This window comes from Macadamia integrifolia, chromosome 1 (genome assembly GCF_013358625.1).
Source record: "Macadamia integrifolia cultivar HAES 741 chromosome 1, SCU_Mint_v3, whole genome shotgun sequence".
NCBI lineage: Eukaryota > Viridiplantae > Streptophyta > Magnoliopsida > Proteales > Proteaceae > Macadamia > Macadamia integrifolia.
In genome coordinates this window covers 30,784,228-30,808,267 of record NC_056557.1, presented here as the reverse complement: position 1 = coordinate 30,808,267, position 24,040 = coordinate 30,784,228, and the positions used below count along the sequence as shown (strand labels likewise).

General features: G+C 40.0%; 1 long non-coding RNA gene across 2 annotated transcripts; it reads left to right on the top strand.

The window, feature by feature from the left end:
* The first annotated feature begins 6 nt into the window (after positions 1-6).
* On the top strand, positions 7-16,426 carry LOC122061209. 2 transcript variants are annotated; one of them, XR_006134709.1, is made up of 6 exons: positions 7-1,125; positions 1,299-1,386; positions 1,734-2,229; positions 11,353-11,416; positions 11,805-11,870; positions 16,202-16,426. It is a non-coding gene; the product is annotated as an uncharacterized LOC122061209 (long non-coding RNA). The 2 variants fall into 2 exon arrangements; XR_006134660.1 differs by having other exon boundaries at positions 7-1,386.
* The last annotated feature ends 7,614 nt before the right edge of the window (positions 16,427-24,040 follow it).

Here is a 24,040-nt window from a genome sequence, read left to right as displayed (position 1 = left end):
TTTCTTTAGTACCTTCGGTGGTTCCTATACCTGTTATGCTCCTTGGACTATTTACAAGTGGTATTCAAGCTCTTATTTTTGCAACTTTAGCCGCGGCTTATAAGTCATAACTGATGCTCATCATTAGCTTTAGTGTGAATTATTGAGAGTTTTGATTGGAGTGATGCCGATTAGAGAAGACGCAAAGAGAGGTGTTTATGTAGAGAATATCAAAGAAGTAGAGGTCGCAAGTGCTCGAGATGTTATTCAGCAACTTGTCAGGTATCTCCCAGTACAGAATGTTGATTAATATTTGCTATATTTTTCTTTTTATTTTTAGTTGGCCTATTTTTTTCCCCTTTTCATTTGGCATTGATACTTTATTATTTTAAAAGTTGTATACTTATGATGTCTCAAATGGATCATTTTCAGTTGTGCCATGCCTCCTTACCTATTTATCAGTTCTTCCACTTGGTTGATGTGTTTATTTTCAGTGGTCCCAAGCCTTTCGCAATATATATTTTGGAATGTTAGTATGTTTTCTCTGTTTCAAATAAATACTCAGTTTTATCAACACGTATTATTGGATCAACATGAGTACATTGGGCTCGAAGAATCTTGGTGAACCATGGGTTCCAGGATAATATGATTCCACTAATTTTTTCCTTCTTGACTACTCTGAAAGCCATTCTGGTCATGCTTATAGGGAGCAGTGAACAGAAAAGTGGCTGCCTCTAATATGAATCTTGCAAGCAGCCATTCTCATAGTGTTTTCACTTGTGTCATTGAAAGTAAGGTGGGTATTTGAGTTCTTTCTGTTGTTTTGGGTTTTCTGTATGAGAGGTATCAAAATGGGTTATGGACATGCATGGAAAAAAAGACTCTTAACTGAAGTTTCATTTGTAGTGGGAATCCCAAGTTGTAACTCAGCACAGATTTGCTTGGCTAGATCTTGTTGATCTGGCTGGATCAGAGAGGTAATACCATTCCTAAATTGTTCTGTTGTAAACTGGAGGGTTTTACAATGGAAAAGATAGATACTGAATGAAAAAATTTCCCTTCTTTTGTCACACTTTTGGTTTTTCTATAGCAGGAAGAAGAGTTCAGGTGCCGAAGGCGAACATCTCAAGGAAGCCACATCAACAGGTTACTTTCAACATTAGGGCCTGTTACTATATCTATAGTTCTGAGTGGATATCTATAAATGTCAACCTTCTCCAGCTCATTCTTGTTCTTCTCAATGTCTAAGATGGTCCATTCCAGTTCCCCCCACCCCTGAGATGGTTATTTGAGTAATTGAGTTTGTTCCTCATCTGCAGACTAGTGATCATGAACCTTGTTAGTATTTCTAACGGGAAGTCTCTCCATGTTCCTTATCGCGATTCAAAGTTTACATTTTTGCTTCAGGTGGAGAGCTCTACCTTAACCGTGAATGATTGAGAATTTTCATTTTATTTTTTGTCAAATCATCTATTATCCACTGCACTGATTAAAAAAAGGGCATAGCCAGTGCATGAGGCTCTCACATGTGCAAGGTCCAGGGGCGACAACTATGTAGCCTTACCTCGAGAATGTTGAGAGACTGTTTTGACTGCTTGACCACTAGATCGCAACATTCATACCTAACTGCTGGACCAGACACACCCTTTAAATATGTTTGGGTTAATTACTCTGGCCTCCCCTGCAGTTTGCCTTATTGTTATAACTTATAACCATCCCCTGCGGAATTGATAATTACTTTGTACCCCTTGCAGTTGAAGGTGTTCGAGCTCCGTTTGGGAGAATCCATTATTATGTGATGTGGCTTGTTTACCTATTTTCTTAATGACAAGAATACCCTTCAGGGTTATGATGTTCCTATTATACCCTTCTCCATCGTTACCCTTTAAACCCCAAATAACACAGATCATTTCATACCTCTTCTTCTCCATCGCTACCAACGAACCCTAAATACTGCAAACAGATGCAGTGAAGAGCACCAAGTGAATCCTGCTCGCATTAACAACCATCGTATGGCCAGGAGACAACCTTCATCACTACGATTGGTGGCAGCGACGGCGACGTCGGGATACCCCTTTACAGTTCTGCAACTTAGGGAGTTTCGGTGGTGAACTAAATTGCACAGTTGGTGTACTGCAACTATGTTCTGTGAACCAGAGGGCAAAAAAAAGTGGAGCTTCGGTGGTGAACTGAAATTTGAACAGTCCGACGAGTTCAAGCGACTATGTGAGAACCCGGGAAACTAAGAATGTGAGTAAAATTTCACCCTTATTTCTTAACCGTAATGCATTTTCATCTCCACCTATTGATTATTTTGTAAAATTTGGGTGAAATTTTCTGGTTTTGGTCTCCCTTTACTGATTCTGAATGCCATATGCGGTTTTCAGTTTTGTTTGTAGAATTTAGGTAATTTGGGATTTTGATCTCCCTTTACTGATTGTGAATGCCATATGTTGTCTAATTTGGGGGTTTTCAGTTTTGTTTGTAGAATTTAGGGAATTTAGGGGGTTTTTCAATTCAAGGATTTTGGGGGTTCTGATTTTCATCTCCCTTTACTGATTTTGAATGCCATGTTTTAGTTGTTTTATGGGGGTTACTGCAATGATTTTAGATTAAAGTGGGTGTGGTATTTAGGGATTTTGGGGGTTTGATATATTATGTAATTGGTTATGTAATTGTTAATGCAGAATGGACTTGTTCACTATTTCGTACTATTATGATGAGAATGTGGTGGAAAAGTTGGTTGACAGAGACATAGATAGTTATTTAGAAATGCTTCATGACATATACAGTATAGTCCTCAAGCATATACTAGATGAAAAAAGTTTGAAATTTTCTTGCAAATCTATACTACTTGGTGATATTGAAGTAATGGATGTGTGGAATGATGACTCAGTGATGCAATTGTTCTCCATTTTTTATGAAATGAAGTGCTTCCAAATAATTGTATATGAAGTCAAAGAGAGTCAGTTCTTCACCTCTGATTGTACAATTAATGGCCACAAGGGTAGTATAATTGGTAGATCTGTTGAGACAGAACCCATTGTTAAACAGGACATTGGGCCAATTAGGGAACCAAAGAAGGATGCTGTGAGGGGTGGTGCAACAGGTGGTGGTAGAGGGAATTTTGCTATGAGGGGTCGTGGAACAAGTGGTGTTATAAGGAATTTTGCTGTGAGGGGTGGTGCAATAGGTGATTATACAAGGAATGCTTTTGTGGGGGGTGGTGCAACAAGTGGTGGTATAAGGAATGCTACTATGAGAGGTGGTAGAGCTACAAGAGGTGGTGCAATAGGTGGTGGTATAGGTAGGACATCCACTAATGCTAAGGTTGTTATGATTATTGTTAGCAAAAGCGGGAACGGAAAAAAAATGGAAACGAATGATACGGGTTTCAAACAATAAAATTTTTCGAATGATACGGTCAAATAAACGGTAAAAAAAAACAGAGAACGGTAAAAATTGGAAAACGGACGTTACGGGTTTTAAACGTTTAGATTTCAAACAAACGGGACTAAAAAAACGATACTATACTCATATAAATTAAGGAATTATTATATGAATATCTGCATCTAGTGTTCAAAACAACTACAATATCTAACATTAATTCCTATACATCCCATGTCTTATTATAAGTTTTAAGATATATCATTGAATATCATCCAACACAAATTCTAAATTCATACACCACATTTGCCCAAAGTCTTATTGAGCAATGTGATTAGGTTATGGTGTTCATTGTTGTCAACATAGTCAACACACTCTTGAAGTAATATATGTTCAGTTAGTGTTAGGAGTCATCACTTTAGAAATATTTTTCAACAAAACGTTAGTTTATAGGTCAATTTCAAGGTCCGTGAATTGAATTTGAGTTGAAGGTAATATCATAAGAAATATAGTCCATTGCGTTGGCTTCAAGTTGGTGAAAGGATCAAGTCGGTCAGAGTTCGGGAGAGAGATATATGGATTTTTTTTTTGCTAACGATGGGTATCTAGGCCTTTGGCCTGACTAGTCCGGAGGCCCATACTGACCCCACAACTGCATAGACTAGATCATACCGGGGTTGAATGAGAACCATTCAACTTTCATTGAAAGCAGTGAAGAGCACTAAACACCCCCATGTGAGTGGCCCAAGGTGTGCTTAGTGGGAGTCGAACTTAGGACGTCCGAGTTTACGGCTCGTACCAAGTTCGTTGCTCACCAAGTTCGTTGGGAGAGAAATATATGGTCAATTAAGTAGACATTATGTTCAAAAATCAAGTCTTAAAAAACGCCATAAAAAGGGGAACGTGTTTTAAACGTGTTTAGAACGGGAATGCTTGAAGTTTACTGTTTTTTAAGTATCTTTGAGAAGCATACGGTAAAACGTGTTTTAAACCGTAAAAAATGAAAACGCATTTCAGATGGAGTTTTAAACGCGTTTTTGCTAACAGTGGTTATGATGGGAGATGTTACATCCAGGGCATCCACTGTTTCTATGATGGGTGGTCTATAGGTGGGAGTTCAAGAAGTTTTGAAGCTGTTAGGGTAATGTCACTAGATGTCCTTTTACCAATGTTGGTAGTAGTAGTGTTTTTGCTGGTATACAGAGGGTCAACTATAGGAGTCAGGCCACTGTTGGTGGTAGCTTTCCTAATGATTATAGGGTTTCATCTTCTAGTAGTTCTGGTACTTCTAAAGATGAAACTGTGGATGTCATTGATACAACTGATTATGAGGATTACATGTGTCCTATGAGTGATGGAATTGAGAATGAGAATGACAGTGAAATAGGAAGTGAAACAGAAAGTGTGCCTGATCAATCTGATGAGGATATTTCACATGAAGGAAGTGGTGACTTTGCAGATTTTGAAGAGTTACCTGATGAGTATGATGAACCTAATCTGATGAGGACAGGTGCTAGGGTTGATGAAAGGGGCAAACTGAAATTAAGTGAAGGTATGATTTTTGATGATGTAGATTATTTCAGGATTGCTTTAAAAATTATGTAATACAACAAGGATTTGAGATTATAAGAATTAAAAATGAGAAAAACAGGGTCATTGCTATTTGTGCAGAAGATGGATGTAGTTGGAGGATACCTGCCTCACCTTTGGAGGATGGGATTGCATATATGATTAAAACATATAGACCAGATCATGCATGTGGCTCATTGCTATGCAACGATAATGCCACATCTAGATGGATATCAATGAATTTGGCTGATGAACTTAAAGCAGAACCTGAAATGGCTATTAGTACCATGGCAGCAATTTTGAAGGAACAATATGGGATTGAGCCAAATTATATGCAAATGTATAGGGATCGGTTACTTTCCAAAGAGAAGAATGAAGGAAATCATGCACATTCATATGCTTAATTGCCTTCATATGGTAAGCTGGTTAGGCATATAAAACCAGGGACTATGTTTAAGTTGCAATTTATTGCAAGGCAAAACATTAATGCTCCTCCTGTTTTTAAGATGCTGTTTATTTGTTATCAAGCTTCTAAGATTGGGTTTTTAAGAGGATGTTGGCCGTTTATAGGATTGGATGGATGTCATCTGAAAGGCAGGTTTGGTGTAGTTGTTTTTACAGCAATATCAGTGGATGGAAACAATGGTGTATTTCCTTTTGCATTTGGTGTTGTGGAATCTGAATGCAAAAATAGTTAGAGATGGTTTTTGGACAATTTATATACTGCAATGCACTCAGAATCAGATGATTTGGCAAATCTCACTTTTATGTCAGATAAACAAAAGGTATGTAGACTGAAAGTCATTCAATTTTGTTTTATTTTTTTTTCTATGGTTTTTGATTGACATAATGATTAAAATTTCTATTTGGTCACTTTTATGTAGGGTTTGATTGATTCCATTGCAGAGATGTTTCATGGCTCTTACCAGAGGCATTGTGCTAGACATCTATATAGTAACTTCAAAACCACATATGGAGGTGAGAAATTGAAAGCACCATTTTGGGCTGCCTGTAGAGCATACACTAGAATGGATTTTGAAAAGGCAAAGATAGAGATGAAAAACACCAATCATGCAGCCCATGACTGGTTGATGGTCATGAATACTTCCCATACACTGAAAAAAATACAAATTGTTCACACAAACTTTTTCCATAACCATTAAACATCTCAAAATGGTCAAAGCTTAGACATATCAAAATGTTCACTTCATCAACATTAATCAATTGCATCACCATCCCTATCATTTCAACTACTGGCTTGTAATATCACTTGCTTGACTTCCACCTCCTGCTTGACCAACAGTTGATGCTAGTCTCTGTGTAATTCTTGTTCTCCTATTAGCCTGGATTTGTGCAATCCGTGTTCTTTTGCTGACTTGCATACTTGTAACTGGAGCTGAAGTAGAATTCTATGACTTGGTAAACATCTGGGAGCTATTGGATTGACTTCCCAACTCTATTTGGGTTCTCTACATAAGCATTAAAGAATTATTAACATATAGTTATAATAATAATGGTGAAATATGATATAAACAAAATATTACCTTCACACCAATTGTAGTCCTAGAAGACCTTACTTTCTCCCTTTAGCGGGACCTCTCGGACATGTTCTCTTGTTATGACTAGGCAACTTGCATGACACATCTAACAAATGATGCTTTCTTTCTAAACACACTAGGACCTATCTCACCAACTTCCCTTTTCCTGTTCTTGTGTGGTCTGCCTGGTCGTCTTCTCAGTGGTGGAGGTTGTACTACACCCATTAGACTATTCATTGACAAGCTTGACAAGTCTGGTACTGGATGTATCATTTAATTGTATGTTTCCATGTAAATGTTCCTTGTGAAATAGTGATCACAATAATCGTCAAATTTTTTCTCTTCTATTAATGATACATATTGCAGCATGCTTACATGGCAATCCAGTAGCTCTCCAGACAAGACCGTCACAACTTTTGGTTGTCAAGTTAACTACATGTCTTGAAAGTCTATCATTAACCTCAAATTCATTGAATCCAGCAGAGATTGCCACACATGACCTGACTGCTAGTTTGATTGAATCAAACGTCATTTTTATGTTTGGTGTGAATCTCTCATTAGAGGAATAAGCTTCCCCATACCTCTTTTGCATCATCTTCATTAAACTAAGCTTCAGTAGGTCAATCAAGTTTATTATTGATTTGCTTCTAAATGGTGCTACCCAACGATTGAAGCACACTAACATGTTAGTGATATGATCACTCTTTGCATCACAGTCAAATGCATGTTTGGCCCAAAATGTTGTGGGCAATGCCATCAACCAGTCATGGGCTGCATGATTGGTGTTTTTCATCTCTATCATTGCCTTTTCAAAATCCATTCATGTGCATGCTCTACAGGCAGCCCAAAATTGTGCTTCCAGTTTCTGAACTCCGTATGTGGTTTTGAAGTTACCATATAGATGTCTAGCACAATGCCTCTGGTAAGAGCTAGGAAACATCTCTACAATGGAATCAATCAGACCCTACATAAAAGTGAGCAAATAGAGATTTCAATCATTAAGTCAATAAAAAACTATAGAAAAAAAGGAAAAGAAAAATAAAACAAAATTGAATGACTTTCAGTCTACATATCTTCTGTCTATCTGACATAAAAGTGAGATTTGTCAAATCATCTGATTTTGAGTGCAATGCAGTATATAAATTCCCTAAAATAGACAACATATGGCATTCATGATCAGTAAAGGGAGATTAAAATCCCTAATTCCTTAAATTCTACAAACAAAACCGAAAACCCCCAAATTAGATATCATATGGCATTCAGAATCAATAAAGGGAGACTAAAATCAGAAAATTTCACCCAAATGTTGCAAAATAATCAATAGGTGGAGATGAAAATGCATCACGGTTAAGAAATAAGGTTGAAATTTTACTCACATCCTCAGGTTCCCGGGTTCTCACATAGTCGCGTGAACTCGTCGGACTGTCCAGATCTCAGTTCACCACCAAAGCTCCACTTTTTTTTTGCCTTCTCTGGTTCGTAGAACATAATTGCAGTGCACCGATTGTGCAACTTAGTTCACCACCGAAGCTCCCTAAGTTGCAGAATTGTATAGGGCTATCCACGCCATTGCTGCCACCAATTGTAGTGATGAAGGTTGTCACCTGGCCATACGATGGTTGTTAATGCGAACAAGATTCACTTGGTGCTCTTCGTTGCATCTGTTTGTAGTACTTAGGGTTCATTGGTAACGATGGATAAGAAGAGGTATGAAATGATTGTTGTTATTTGGGGTTTGAAGGGTAACGATGGAGAAGGGTATAATAGGAACATCACAACCCTGAAGGGTGTTCTTGTCTTTAAGAAAATAGGTAAACAAGCCACGTCACATAGTAACGGATTATCCCAAACGGAGCTCGAACACCGTCAACTACAGGGGGTACAGAGTAATTGTCAGTTCTGTAGGGGATGGTTATAACAATAGGGCAAACTGCTGGGGAGGCCAGTGTAATTAATCCATATATTAATCATGTTATACAAACGAGATGCTACATTGTCTCTTACAAGTTTCCATCATGAAGGCAGCATAGAATTTCTCAACTGGCTCCTAGAGAAAAAGAAGCAACCAACTAAACTGATTGACACAGAGGGTCACAAACATTGTCTCTTCTAGTAACACTGTACTGAAACCTCAACAACCAAAACCCTAGAGAAATAACATAGAATAAGTTCCACAATTCATGAAACTATGACGAATTCCACATCCACGGACGTAAAATCTGTCAAAAATTTTCAATTTTCCATAAGAGAGAGAGAGAGAGAGAGAGAGAGAGAGAGAGAGAGAGAGGAACTCACCACTACTAAATCTAAGATAATTGAAACATTAAACCAAAGGAAACATAACAACCGAAGTCCAGAGCCTGTAATGATGTGATTATAAATAGAGTGAGCACAAAAAATAAGTTGGATATATGGTTATTTCACTGGTTGTAAGTTCAAAACTCCGCTTTTGCAAGTTTTTTTTTTTATATGAAAAAAAAACTTTTTTTTGAAAAATATAAATTGGAAAAGCAGAGTTTTGAACTTAGAACCAGTGAAATAACCATAAATCCAGAGTAGTTTCCTGCAGACAAGCAAACAACTGAAGAGAAACATAAAATCGAGTGGCCCGAGCGATCCTGAATTCAAATATCGATTCTCAACATAAGAATTGGTTTTAGAGACCCTAATATCACCTTCAAAGTAACGTCTTATCTGATGGCCTACCCTAATCCACTACATTGATCAGTAGTATGAATTTTCTTTGGTAAATTTTTTAAAAGTGGGTTTTAATGTCTAAAACAAAAATTCTCATTTATCCAAAGAAATCTAGCTTGTAACAACTGTTTTTAACAATCACGAATCATCTTTTTATATGTGGAAATGAACTGACATCCATTTGTCATGCAATTTTCAAAGGATAAATTCATTTATCCTTTTAGATGCTCTATTTAATATCTTGGAGATTAAATATTGTCTGGACTTAGAAAATAATTGATGTATACGTCAAATCTGAGGAATTGACATAAACCTTGTACTGGGGTCAAAGATTGACACAGTTCGAGGATGACTTAAATCAGTTCATAGTGATTTCCCATCTGAAATACTACCCATTTTTGGCTGGCTTTTGGATTAGACTTATTCTTGATCAAAGCAAGAAATCAAGAGTGACTAGCTCCACTAAAGCATACTAAGTTCAGCTAACTAAGTTGATCATAGATGTGGAACTAATATCTCTAGGGATTTCTATATTGTTTTGGACAAGATTGAAGCATTTTATGAGAATTAAACAAGTTAATGTCGGACAATCAAAGGACGAGAGCCCTAACTAACACTGGAGAAAGGAGAACCCTTCAGCGACGCCGTCTGGAGCAGCTTGGCATCACACTGGGCTGCTCCCCCCCTCCGCTTCCTCTCTTCTCCTTCTCTCGTTCTCCCTCTCACTCTCCCTCTCCCTCTCCCTCTCCCTCTCCCTCTCATCCTCGGATCTTCAGTCTCACACTTCTAGTAGGCGTGATCCACCCGTCATCGACTCCCCATCCCTTCCACTCCCGTCTGGACCCTGATCGGGTGATGGTCTTGCCGGAATCCCCCTGATCCTCCCTGCAGGACTCGTTGGCTCCCTCTTCCGTTGGCGTTCTCTGGGCTTGCCGCTACTCTTCTTCTTCTTCTTCTTCCTCGAGTTGCTGCTTCGATTGGGTTTCGCTTGTCGCCATCCTTAGCTGCTCTGACTGCTTGGTTGGCTCCTCCTCCCTCTGTCGTCGCTCGTCGGACTTGTTGCCGCTCATCCTTGAGTCGCTGCACTGCTTGAGTATGCCATTGTGCCGATGACATCGACTTGCTCTCCTCTGGATCCTTGGCTGACCAAACGTTTCCTCACATTTTCTCCTTGATTGATTCGCTCGTCTCGGTGGTTTCTTGGCTCGCTCGGCCGATAGCTGTCTTGTCATTGCCCTCCGAAAGGCCGGCACCCCCCTTCGCTACTGTCTCCTTCTCGAGGCTAGCTTCTCTCTTGGCCGTGGCCCTCCTCAAGGCCCGCAGCCCTCCGTCGTGCCTGCCGTTTCTGCCGGAGCGTCGATTCATATCTTGGCGGCTGGAAGTGATAGCGTTGAGATCTCCTGGTAGGGTTTGGTGGAACCCTACCTCTTTTTTTCCTTTTTTCCTTTTTTCCCTATTTGCCCTTCCCCCTCTTTGGGCTTCTGGCTTCTTATCAGCCCATGTTGGGCTTTTGTATTTTATGTTGTTGGGCCTCTGGCTCCTTTATTTTGCCCATGTGGACTTTGAGTTGTGTTAGACATATCTCAAATGACATGTCTTCCACTCCTGAAGCCCACTGGGCCTTGGGTGCTATCCTTTTGGACTTTGGTCACCCTTAAGGGTTTGTAATCTCCTTAGGGGATATATTCTCCCTCCCCCCTTCTTTTAATGCATTTATTAATTCACCCAAAAAAAAAAATGTCTCTAAACCCCTCTCACCAGAGGCCCCCCCCAAAAAAAAATAAATTATACATCATTAATGTGAACGAGTATACGTCGATTGAATAGTACTTGTTGCTATGGAGTTTATACACTGCATTTGTGTGGAATCTTAATCACTTACCATGGGAGGTCCAATTGTTCGTGTACTTGCTGTGGGATATAAACTATTTTATGATGATTGACTTATTCATTGCAGGATTCACTAGGAGGGAATTGAAAAACAGTTATAAATGCAAATATAAGTCTATTTAATTGGTTGGTGACTCACCTACTTACATTGTTCGTTGCTTATATTATTATTGTTCATAAATATGTTTGTATCCAAAAGGCACCCATTGTTTTCTTGTGGCTGTCAAACTTTGCATCTTCCTTAGGTTTGTTTATCTAACTTGTGTCTTGACAAATTTCTGGTTGCTTGCAGCTATTCATTGGAGACACTAAGCACGCTAAAATTTGCTCAACGTGCGAAATTCATCAAGAACAATGTATGTGACAGTGCTTGGTCATTTTCCATGTTTGTTTGGGTTATAGAGAACTGAAATAGTAGTCATGTCAGGACTCAGGAGAGGGCAGATTGATGCTGTCCTATTTATGTCATGTTCATATTTGGGGACACAGTAGAAGGCTAATGAATTCCCTATTCAACAGCCCAAGATTAAGACTTCTTGGTTTTTATCTTATGGATTGGAGGGTTAGATAATCAAATTTTTTCCTCTCTTGACTGAATGCTGAGTTCTGACACGTGAACTAGGCCTCGTGGAGGTGTGGCAGCAGTGTGGACAGCTCCTAACCATCATCTCCTGACACGAGTCTTCCTCGAATTATTATTCAGTCTATTCAATAGGATAACCTCTCTAATTATTTATTCTCCAGGCAATTGAAAATGAAGATGTTTCTGGAGATGTTCTTGCCTTGCATATGCAGATTCAGCAACTCAAGGTATTTCACCGTTTCTTTATCTCATATGTACTATCCTATTCACGAGATTCTTATATGGAACTTCATCGAGCTAAATTTGGATTGTAAATTTTATATGCATATGCACCACTACAATCTTATAAGTTGATGCTAGATACGTCCACTGAGTTGCCAGATGGTCCACAGCTGAAAAAAAAAAAGCCAACAACTAGACAATGAATGAATACTGTCAGGCAATATATCCTGAGATTTCCTTGTCATTTCATGAGGCCTTTGAGTTCATGAATGATCATCATAATTTCATAGTTTTTTAAACTGGACTGGGAATTGAACCAAAAAAGGGGCCTGGTTCCAGTTTGAGTTGCCTAACATGAAGAAACTGTTTCTGGTTATTCCAGTTTCTAAACCTCTGACAATCATACATGCAGTAGCAAAAGGGATCAAGAGAGATCCACATTTGTTATTTAGGTTTCCAAATCCTCCAATTCTGTCGGAGTATGATCTAAGTTGTGACAGCCAGTGATTTTAATGTGTAGGAAAATAAAAATTACTGGTAAAAAATACAAGCTGGAAAAAGGGTCTTGAAGATGCTAATCATCCAATGAGAACCAAGGTTTCAGGTCCCGGTTTAATATTTCACGGTCAAAATCTGGAAGGTTTTGGTGGATGGTTTAGTTCGTACTTGTAATATACTACAGCAACAATGGAAGTCAAGAAGAGGAGAGAAAGAGGAAGGAGAACAGGTTGTGGAGAAAAGAGTTGGGGAGCTTAGGTCAATTCCTCTTCCTTATAGTCACTAATATGAGATAAAAGAGTAAGATTACATAAATGATCTTTAATAACATGTAATATACATATGTGCTTATTTCCCACTCTATTTACCATTCTATCCTCACAATATGTACTTTTAACAAGTTTCGAGGCCCAAATGGCCAAATTGGGTCTCAAAATTTTTAAGGAAACCCTATTTTAGGCCCTCTAAATATAGTGGAACCTTTAGATTGTAATAAACCTTTAGTAGTTTGGCTTTGGACCTTAGGTTGGTAAGTATACGTTGTACACTGTTATATACATTCTTTAATATGACCTATTCCACACAACTTTGAATCTTGTATAAAATTTCCACAAATGCGACAAATTGTCACTGTTGATGCGTTCCACTATTGCCCAACAACTTGCTCCAAGCTTGTTGGGAGTGATTTGGCGCCCCCCCCCCCCCCCAAAAAAAAAAAAAAAGTTTCCTCTAACCTAATAGTGAAACCAATGAAATGGGCTGAAATTTCGTCCCATTTTGTTTGAACTATACATTTTATATTTGATGGGTCGAAACGATACTGAAACCATGCATATCCTTAAAATTTTCCCGAAACAGTAAAATTCTGACCGAAGTCTTGCACTTTTACATATTGCATGGAGTTCCGTTTTGACATCTTGCAAAACCAAAATATTTCGAACATTGATAAGAACCATATAATAGTTGTCAAGGCGTCACCTAGGCATCTAGTCAGGCACCTTGGATGCCTTGGTCACCTTGTTGGTTTCACCCCCCCCCCCCCCAAAGAACCTTGGGTTGCCTAGGCGCTATGACAACTATGAACCACATTTCTCGTTATGTTAGAGATGGTTGAGGTGACACTTAAGATCTGATTTTGGAATATCCACTTTCCACTTCTGTACAAATATGAACCAAAGAGAATGCCTTTTGAATTCCATGGCCCCAGATTTTCACTTTATATTGGGCACATGTTTCCATTATTTTCAAAAAGAGATTTGTTTCTTTCAAATATGATCCCACAAAAAGACGCCAATGCTTGAGAGTACGTTTTGCTTGATCAGTGTTTGGAGCAAGAAGTTTCCCATTATTGGCTTTTTTTAGAAAAAGATATGAAGCTCCACCATGTGATTCGCCTATTTAGTCAAATAGTCTTATGCCATTAGACAGATGGTGTTCCATTTCTCTTTCCTTATTCACTTTGGATGAAGGCTTCCATGTCATTGCATCCCCTTGTTCTTCCTAGTTGATTTCAATTTTAAGAAGATAACTGCCAGATTCTTCTAACACCACTAGGAGGCTGTTGGCCATCACTATCAAATCCAATGACTTGAGCACTAGAAGGAGATTTGAATTCTGAATCATAGCAAATGCTATGATCATATTTATCAGATGAGAAACCTGTTGGGTCATATCAAATGGATTTAGCTGTCACCTCTGTCTATGTGATTTAGATCTGTTACTCAGAGTCATATCTAGCCATAATATTTACGTTCCAAGTTCATGGCCCACCATCTGGACTGGAAAGCTGCCAAAGTTTCCTGTACCCTGTAAGATTGGAAGGGACCCCGAGATGAGTGGTGAGACTATTTTCTTCTCTCCTCTTTCAAGTTTCGAAAATGGAGACTGCATTCATTAGTTGACTGAAACTACAAAGAAAATCTTTTCTTTGTAGATTCAACGATTGCTGATATGATCTCCTTGGAAAGTATGGAAATATTACTCCAAAAAGTTTGAATGATGTTGAGAACTGGACGAAAGAACTTGTAAAGTCAGCAAAGGACAATTATTTCACTAATAAGATGCCTTTAAAACCATTGGCCCAAATTGGACCTTTTATTGCAATGGTTTGACAAACAAACATACATAGTACACATAGGGAGTTAGGAACTGGTATTGATTTTCAGATGGTTGTCCCATACTAATTGATTTCTGTAAGAGAAAGTCTGAAACAGTAAGTAATTGTCTCTAAGTCAAGAATTTTCAACGAGGAAACCTAAATGATTATTTGTTTTCCTTAACTTCTTATCTTTTTTAAAAAGTGAAAAAAACTTAATTAGAATCAATGAACAAGGTGAGATCAGGTCAAGGGATTTCTGTAACTGAAATGGTGAATGGGCCATTTAATTATAATTAGTAATTGTGATAGAGTCAAGAATATTCAACTGATAAAAAAAAAAAAATGATTACCCTTCATTTTTCTTTTAATTTCTATATAAAATTATTAGAATCATTGAACAATGTCAGACCAAAGAAAAAAATCCTCAAATTCTAGATGTGTACACAGAGAAAATATTGTATGTCAAAATTCTTTTCTCACTAGATGGACTACCAGTCACAGCCTAAAACAAGTGCTAAATCTACGAGGACAAAATGTATGGGGAGACACATACACACTTTTGAACTTTGTTAAACCTTTCAGCAACTACATCACTTTGCCTCATTGTTATGGGATCATCTTGCAAATATATGAATAAGACCACAAGCCTAATATTTCTGCTAGAATTTGAGGCCTATGGTCTTATTCATATATTTGCAAGATGATATTTGGTAGCTTTTGGTTCTCTTTCACTTGTATTTCTTGCAGAAAGAAGTGAGCCATCTATGGGGGTTAGTCCATGGAGGGGCTGAGAGAAAACAGAACTTCTTGCTTAAGGATCGTGGTCTTTAGGAGTGAATTAAGTGTCAAACTGAAAAGGGCCTTGTTCAGGAAAAAAGAAGAAGAAGAAAAGAATGAGACAAATGAAAGATTAGAAGTTATTAAACAAAAAGAACACTTAGTGGTGCAATGGTTGGAGCAAACTTGCTTCAAGTCTCATTATACACTGCCAACCAACTGGTCTTCTGAGCTAGGAGGTTCTATTACCCAATGGGCCATTCCCATTTGGTCCAATTTGACTGGCAGTCCATGACTCTGGTCTGCTTTTATAACTTATTATCTGAAGGGCTCTAAAGAGTACAAGCAAAGAAGGTACACTTAAATAGTACCTTTTGATCCATGGTTATGATAAAAATGTTTGTCACCTATCCAGCCTGACAAATAAAGCTGGATTTTGGATCACCATTTACAGAGAGGGAATTTTAATGTCTATCAGCTTATTGAAACTTTTTTTTTTTGGGGGGGGGGGTGAGAACTCATGCATATTTTGTGACTATTTTAAGGGATTTTTCAGAACCCCCATCCGAAACATTAAAACTGAAAAATTTGTTGATATATAAATTGGATATATCTGTTTATATTAGCTAGCCACGGTTATGAGGTATTAGGAAAAATCAGTTACAATATGAACTACTCGTGTTAAAGGAACCTAGGATGTAAATTTGATTGCTATTGACTCATAAATTTGGAATGACTTGGGGCTACATTTAGAAAGGAACCTAGGATGTAACTTTGTTTCTCTCTTCTTTTCTTTCCCCCTTGTTTTAAGAGTAGGGAGCTTTGTTTAGTATGAAGTGATCATTGCTTACACCATATCTTTTGCTCAATAAAACATCTATCTTTTATTTTCTTCTGACATGAAGTTTGATATGGTTTTGGTTATTTCTGAACTGTAAGTCTTGGAATTTTTCTGTTTATCAGGCAAAACAAAGAGAAGACGAGATACAAAGTTTAAAAGTGAGGCTTCGTTTCCATGAAGCAGGGATAAAGAGGTTAGAGGCAGTTGCCTCTGGTAAGATATCAGCTGAAACACATCTTTTGCAAGCGGAGGAGGAACATCTAAAGGAGAGAGCGGTTCTTCACACCCAAGTTGACCAAAACCAATAAGTGACAAGATTTGTCATGGAAAATCTGCAACTAAAAGAAGAAGTTTTTTCTTTTGGGTGAATAAAAAATTCATTACCAAGAGAAAGAACATACAACTCCAAGAGGTGAGGTGAGGTGAGGTGAGGTGAGGTGGGGGGGGGGGAGAGGAGAATAAAAATTTCAAAGGTGAGAGGCATTCCTGATGGTGGAGTTAGGCAGCTCCCAGGAGTTTACAATATGACAATTCCTAGGGGAGGGGTTACATAGAGTAGAGATCCGAGAGATTTTTACCTTGAGATCAAAGGAGATGGAGCTCCAAATCTTATCCAAAGAGCGAGAATTGGAGGTCCATTTCCTATGGTTTATCTCCATCCAAATCTGATTGATGGTGGCACAGAAGGCTAATTTTTCTACAAGATCACAAATTGTTTTTCCCTGGAAAGTCATATCCATCCAAATCCATTCCCTATAAAAAGAAGGGATTGTTCTGTTTGTTGGCCAACATTTGGAGAGGACCCATTTCCATATGGAGTTGGAGACGGGGGGCAGGCAAAGAAAAGGTGCTCAATATCTTCTTGCTCATTTCCACAAAGAATACACATAGGGTCAACCTGGATGCCTCTGAGGATGAGTATAGATTTCGTGGGAAAGGAGTTGGTGAAGACTCTCCAGGCCGTGAAGCTCTGATGGGGGATGTGATGAGGGAACCATATGAGTCTGTGTCAAGGAGTGGCTGGCCTAAGCATCTTGACAAAGTTCCAAGCTGGCTTGGAAGAGAAGAGCTTAGAGGCAGCCACCGGCAGCCAAAGAATGGTATCATGCTCTTGCCTGTGAGATGACTGGATAGGAGGCAGGGAGTTCCGAATGTCATCATGCTGGGGCATGGATTGACTCAGGGGGGCCAATTGCCCAAAGAGATGATATCTGACACTAGAGCGAACTTGGATAAACCTAAGTTGTATATGCTTCTGGCACTAATAGTATGAAAGAAAATGCCTTTGGATGCCAATAGTCTAGCCAGAGTAGAGTGCTGGTTCCATCTCTAATTTGGGAATAGATGGCTGAAGAGATAATGTTTGGTACCCATGATCTTTCTCCAAACCCAAGAAGTATCAACAGGAATTTTGGCCGTCCAAAAGGAGTCCAACTTGAGAAGGCTCGAATAAACCCAGTTGACCCATATACTCTTTTATTTAGAAACAATTTTCCAAGCCAGCTTGATAATTCCTGCAAGATTGACATCTTTTATCCTTGTCAACCCTAAGCCTCCTTCAGATTTGGGGAGACAAATAGCAGCCTAACTGATGGGTCGGAGAAATCTAGTGCACTCACTTCCTTTCCATAGGAATCCTGCAAAAATGGATTCAATCTTGGAGATAATAGATTCTGAGAGGCCATATGTACCGGACCAGTAGATGTAGGAAGCCTACAACACAGATATGATGAGCTCAAGCCTGCTAGCAAAGGACAAAAGCTTTCCTTTCTAGAGTTGAAGGCGCTTCCTGATGAGGTCAAGCATAGGTGAACATTGATGAGCTGTGAGCCTGGCCGTAATATGAGGAAGACTAAGATACTTCATCGGAAGCCTCCCCAAGGTAAAAACAGTTTGAAGAAGCAGAGATGCTTTGTCCAAATCTGAAATCACAGCTAAGAATAAGAGGGACTTGGCTGGATTGATGCGAAGACCAGACAAGATAGCGAATTGGTTTAGACAAACCATGATGCACTAAAGAGAGGAAGGGTCTGCTTTGGAGAATATCATCAGGTCATCCGCAAAAGCGAGGTGGGTGAGCTTCATAGCTTTACACTTGGGAATTGCAGAAATGAGGTTCTGATCCATGACCACCTGCAGACTTCTAGAGAGGACTTCCATAGCTAACCAGAAGATGTAAGGAGAAAGAGGGCATCTTTGTCTAATTCCCACTGAAGAGGAGAAAAATCCTACCGAGCTATCATTCACCAGAAGCGAGAACCAAGGGTAGGCAATGCAGTGATGAATCCAGTTGGAGAAATTTAGAGGGAATCCCATGCTATTAAGGACCGAGATAATATAATCCCATCTAAGAGAGTCAAAGGCGTTGTGGATGTTAATTTTCATGAGGGCAGCTGGAGAATGCGATTTCCTCTCAAATCTTATAACAATTTCATGACACAGAATAATGTTGTACCTTATGCTCCTCCTTGGGATAAAGGCCGATTGGTTGGAACTAACCAAAGAGTCAACCACCTGCTTGATTCTGTTTTGCAAGCATCTTGGCAATGAACTTGTATAAAATATTGTATAAGGAGATAAGCCTGAAATCTGTCATAGTATCAGGCTATCAACACCCTCTTTCTTCGGAATGAGGCAGAGAAAGGTATGGCTAATCCCTTTGATTTGACTTGGGTTGAAGAAGAAGCTCTTAACAACCTTGATCAAGTCTTCTTTGATGAGGTCCCAAGAGGAGGAAAAAAATCCCATACTGAATCCATTCGGGCCTACGGCTTGTTTGCCTTGTGGGAGAGGATGGAAGTTGAGATATCATCATTCGTAGGGATAGCTATAAGCATGTCAGACATAGCCCCAGTGATGGATTTATCCAAGATGCCATTTGGAATATAAGAGTCAGAAGTTGAAGCCGGGTTTAACAAGTTCTTGAAGTAATCAACCGCCTCACTTTTTATCTCATCAATTTTATGGACCTAACTTCCTTCAGAAGTAGACAGCTCGAGGATAGAGCTGAAATTGTTTCTGGCTTTCATTGACCTATGAAAATATGTTGTGTTTGAATCACCTAGCTCCAACCAATTAATTATGGATTTCTGCTCAAGGAAGCTCTCTTCTTGGGCCAAGAGGGAGGAGAGATTCGTAGCCTAAGCTTTCTCTTCTTCAGCTAAAGAGTGGTTGAGTGGATCAGATTGTAACTGGATCTGAATGGATGAGAGGTTGTTCCTGCAAGCATTAACTTAAGAAGAAATATTCCCTAAGGAGTTAGTATTCTAGGCTTTGAGGGCTAATTTGACATTTCTCAACTTTCTGGCCAAGGCTAAAAGAGGGTTGGAGAAAGCATTGACCGGTTTCAGCCATGCCTCTTTCACAATGGAGGGGTAATCAGGATTGGAGGTCCACATGTCAAAAAATTTAAAGGGTTTTGGGCCAAAGGAGGTGTAGGTGTGGATGGAAAGATAAATGGGGCTATGGTCAGAAATATTTGGGTTCTCAAAGGTTGCATGGGAGGAAGAGAAGGTAGTAAGCCAGGCTTCATTGACTAGAATTCTATCAAGCTTGCAAGCGATACGGGCTTGACCCGATCTTTTATTGTTCCAAGTAAATTTGATTCCAGACCATCTAAGGTCATTTGCAAAAATGTCTTCAATGCATGCATTGAGGGCTTCAACACTAGTTAAGTTAAGAGCCCCCCCTCCTTGCTTCTCATGGGAGAACCTGACCTTGTTAAAATCCCCACAGATCCCCTAAGGCCCAAGGGTGAGAGCCCGACTGATTTGTTATAAGCCTGATGTCATTCCAGAGGGTCTCCATATTGATCGCCCTGTTAGAGGCATAAACAACTGTAAGGATAAAGGAGGTGCTGTTGACAGGGTCTGAAATAGAAAGATAGAGGTATTGGGAGGTGGAAGAGAGGAGGGAGACATTCATCTTGGCTTTGTCCCATAAGAAACAGATATGCACATTGGGGTGGGAAGAGTGATTGGTGTGGAAGAGCCAACCAGGGGCAATAGAGGAGACAATTCTCACCATGGACAAATCCTTGACATGAGTTCCTAACAAACAACAAAAAGAGGATATCAATTCTTTTATAAGAGAAGGCACATCGGCATCTTAGAAGGTGAGTTCAGGCCCCTGGAATTCCATGCTAGTCCTTGGGACATTAGGAACAATTAGAAGGGGGCAGCAACTACACCACAGGGGTGCCACGGGCTTTCAGCAATGGAGGAGACTTGCTTCTTCTTTGATAAGGCCGAGGAGTGGTGGAGGGGCGAGTTTGTGGGATAATGCAGCTAGGGTCAGAGTGCAGGGTAACGTTCTTGGAGGTAGAAGGATGATGGGTCTCTTTCTTAGGCTTAGGATGGACGTTGTGGCAGTCGGGCGAGGAAGAAGAACCAGGCTAGGTCACAGGATGGGTCAGAGGATCGAGATCCAATCCCGAGTTGGATGTGTTCGAAGAAGCAAAGGAAGAGTGCTGGGTCAGGGGCTAGACCTGGACCTGGACCTGGGCCTGGGCCTGGGCCTGAGGCTCAAAGGGTGGAGGGGCCAGGTTCAGGGGTTGGCTGACTTGGATTTGGGCCTTTCCGAGACTGGAGGGGGTGGGCTTGGACGAAACAATAGAGATTGTGGGCCTTGATGTAGATAAGTCACTTAGGCTTATTTTATTGCAAATAAGCTTTGGGTTGTGTTATGTATGTGTTGGGTCTTTTGATCCCATAGGTTTTCTTTGAAATGGACCACTTTAATAGGCCAAAATATGGGTAGAAGGTAGGAAAACGGGATTTTATTCATTAGTTTAATTAGTTGCTATTTAATTCAATAAAGGCCCATTAGGCCATTAGTTGGTTGTAAAGTCCTATATGGATTATTAATTAGTTAGTCCTACTCCATGTTGGAGTCATAAAGTCAAGTCCTAGTCCTATTTTGAATTCTTAGTTGTAGTAGGAGTGTCTAGTCCTATTGGGAAACTAGCTCCTAGTATTAGTATGATTGTAAACTTCCCCTCTATAAATAGAGGCATATGTCCCATTATTAGACAAATTTGAAAAAAAGAAAGATTGTATTTATGAAAAAAAATTTACAACTAAATGCTTAGAGCAGCTGAGATAGCTGTGGGTGAGAAGCCCAGGTTGGGATAGCTACTTCTTTTATTCTCTTTCGCCCTTGTCAACCCCCAATCTGTTTTATTCTTCTTTTTTATTTTATTTGCTGTAACATTCAAGAGGTATAGTTCAGATCAAGGATTAAAGTATCGGTATCGGTCGCCGTATCGGTAGACCAAAATTAAGATACGTATCGGAGGGTATCGTATCGTATCGTATCGGAGATACGGTAAGATACATTAAAGATACGCACATAAATGGATATGAAACACCTTGTTAAACACTTTTGCACAAAAAATTTGTTGAAAAAAGCTATTGATAACATGAATTATGCATAAACACTAAATTGAGGGTATCGCACTAAGAATTCAAGGTTTGTAGTTGTCCCATAAATGTAAAATCCTTGTTCCAAACCTTGATTTTCACTTTAGTTAGAGAGAAATATGACTGGCAGCAACTTTGGAACAAAAACCTCTCAAAAAATCGTGTTTTATGAAAAAATACCCATCTTGGCCATTATATGACCACAGCGCATTGTATCGGTATTCACCGATACGTACCAATACTCATCGATATGTACTGATCGATACATATCGATACTCACCGATACGTACTGATACTCATCGATACGTACCGATCAATACATACAAATACTCACCGATATATACCGAAACGTATATTTCACCTCGATTTTATATTTTCCATAGAGTATTAGTATGTATCGATAGTGTATTGGTGCATATCGGTATGTATCGTAGGATATATATCGATACGAAAAGATTTTAAAAATTACATGTATCGTATCGGTGTGTATCGTATCGGTTGGATAAATTTAAGATACGTATCGGAGAGTATCGTATCGGTATCAGAGATACTTTAAACCATGGTTCAGATATTGATAAAAGTCTCCAGAAATCAGAACCGATCAGCAATCCTAGTGGGAATAGGAGAGAGATCGATCTCCTCTCTTTCTCTCTTCTGTACTCTGTTTAGTCAGGTCTTCAATCAGGGTATTCTAGGCCTCATAAGGGTCCCACGATCTTTACCTAGTCATTGTTGGAAGCATTCAGCTGCTATTCTTGAAGGTTCTTCTCAGTTTTCTCTCCTAGGTCAGAAAATCAAGAAAGCTTGTAACTTCACAACCAGCCGTCAGAATCCTCTCAACTTTGGGGGTTTTTGTACCCTCCCTAGGGACTATCTACGCCCAAGAGTGCAACTTAGACTCCTACAGCCCTGGCTGCACCTCTCTCTCTCCAGCTCTATAATAGGTCTTTCTCTCTCCTATCGGGTTAGGTTTTGGGCTGATTTTGCTCCTATATGGGTATTATATCTTTGGGGATTTATTTGATGGTATTATTTCTTTGTTTCTTACTTCTATTTGTATTGTTTGGGGTTATAAACTGCGGAGTTAGTTACTTGTAATCTACTACTGCATTAGGCCTAGTCGTAACTGCAGGCTCCACAGTAATCAACCCATCAGGAGGGGAGACAGAAATCAACTCTTCTGGCAATTTGACGTGTCACAACTGGACATAAAAGGGGGGTAGAATCCTCCTTTCTCGCCATAGAGATTAGGGGGAGCTCTCTCCTCAAAGGAGAAGGCAGCGATGGCGACCTCGACAGAGAAGTCTTGGAATCAGGAGATCCAGAGCTGGAGTTACCATCTGTGTCCGAGGAGCTCTCATTGGAATCCGAGCCAAAAGATTGTTCCAGGTCCTCATCAAAAGAGGAGGAGGTCTGAGAAGAGATGGCGGTATTTTCCGAAGAACGTCCGACAAAGGAGAGTGCTCGCACGTCACCATCACCAGACAAGGTTGGTTCTTCGAGGCACCCAGATGCTTCAACCAAAATGGCAAATTGGTTTTGATTAGCGGATAAACCCTTATCCTGGACCAGAGGGTCATCGGAGAGATTCTCGGCAGGAATTGCAACGGTGGCTCTGGAGGGGATTCAGTCATGAGCACGACCTCGTCTTCCTCGACCTCTGGTTGTAGGGCGATAAGGAGGTCGAGATCCAGGTTGAGACATTCTGGATCAACCTCGTAAACGGGTTGAAGCCACCAGCTCCGCATGCATGGCCTCATCTCTTTCCAAAGGGGCGGCTTCCGAGGGCAGGCATTAGTGTCATGGCCAAATACTTTGCAACCAAAAATGGGGGGTTTCTAATCATATGAGACCTGCTGTTGGAAAGCAAAATCGTCTCCATCCTGAATGGATATGGAGTGAGGAAGCTCTGCACCTGCATCCACCTCAACGCAGATCCTGGCATATTCGAGCCTATCTTTTTTGTTCGTCTAAGCATCAGAACAAATAGGAGTACCTGGACCGAACCTATAGCACTCAAACCGTTTGCACACTAGAAGTGTAATGGGAGCCTAGGAAGGGAGATCCAAATTGGAATGGTGGAGAAGTCAACACGGTTGAGTAGCAACTGGTGGTGCCGAGGCCAGAGGAAGATGGGAGATCGTCTGACGAGCGATGGCCCTCCTTTGAGACATATTAGGCAATCATGCTCATCAGAGAATCTGAACAAGAAGAATCCGTGGTCCAAAAGAAAAGCATCAACAGTTCCAACAGGCCGCCATTGCTTCAGGAGAGAAATCTTCACTACATGGAAGGGTGGTCGCTTCCTTAGAAATGGTCCCAGAAGAGAGTTATTCCGTCGGGAAGCCTTAGAGTCAAGGAGTCCCTTGGGACAGATAGCAACACAGGAACCACCTTTGTGGACAGGAGGGAAAAAATGCAGAGGAAGGCTCTCGACAGGGGTGGAAGGCAAGGACTTGAAATGAGAGTTCTAGGGAACCCCAAAGGAGGAGAGGAGGGGGGAGGAGGAAGGGGATGGGAGTTTTTGGGGGGGGGGGGGGG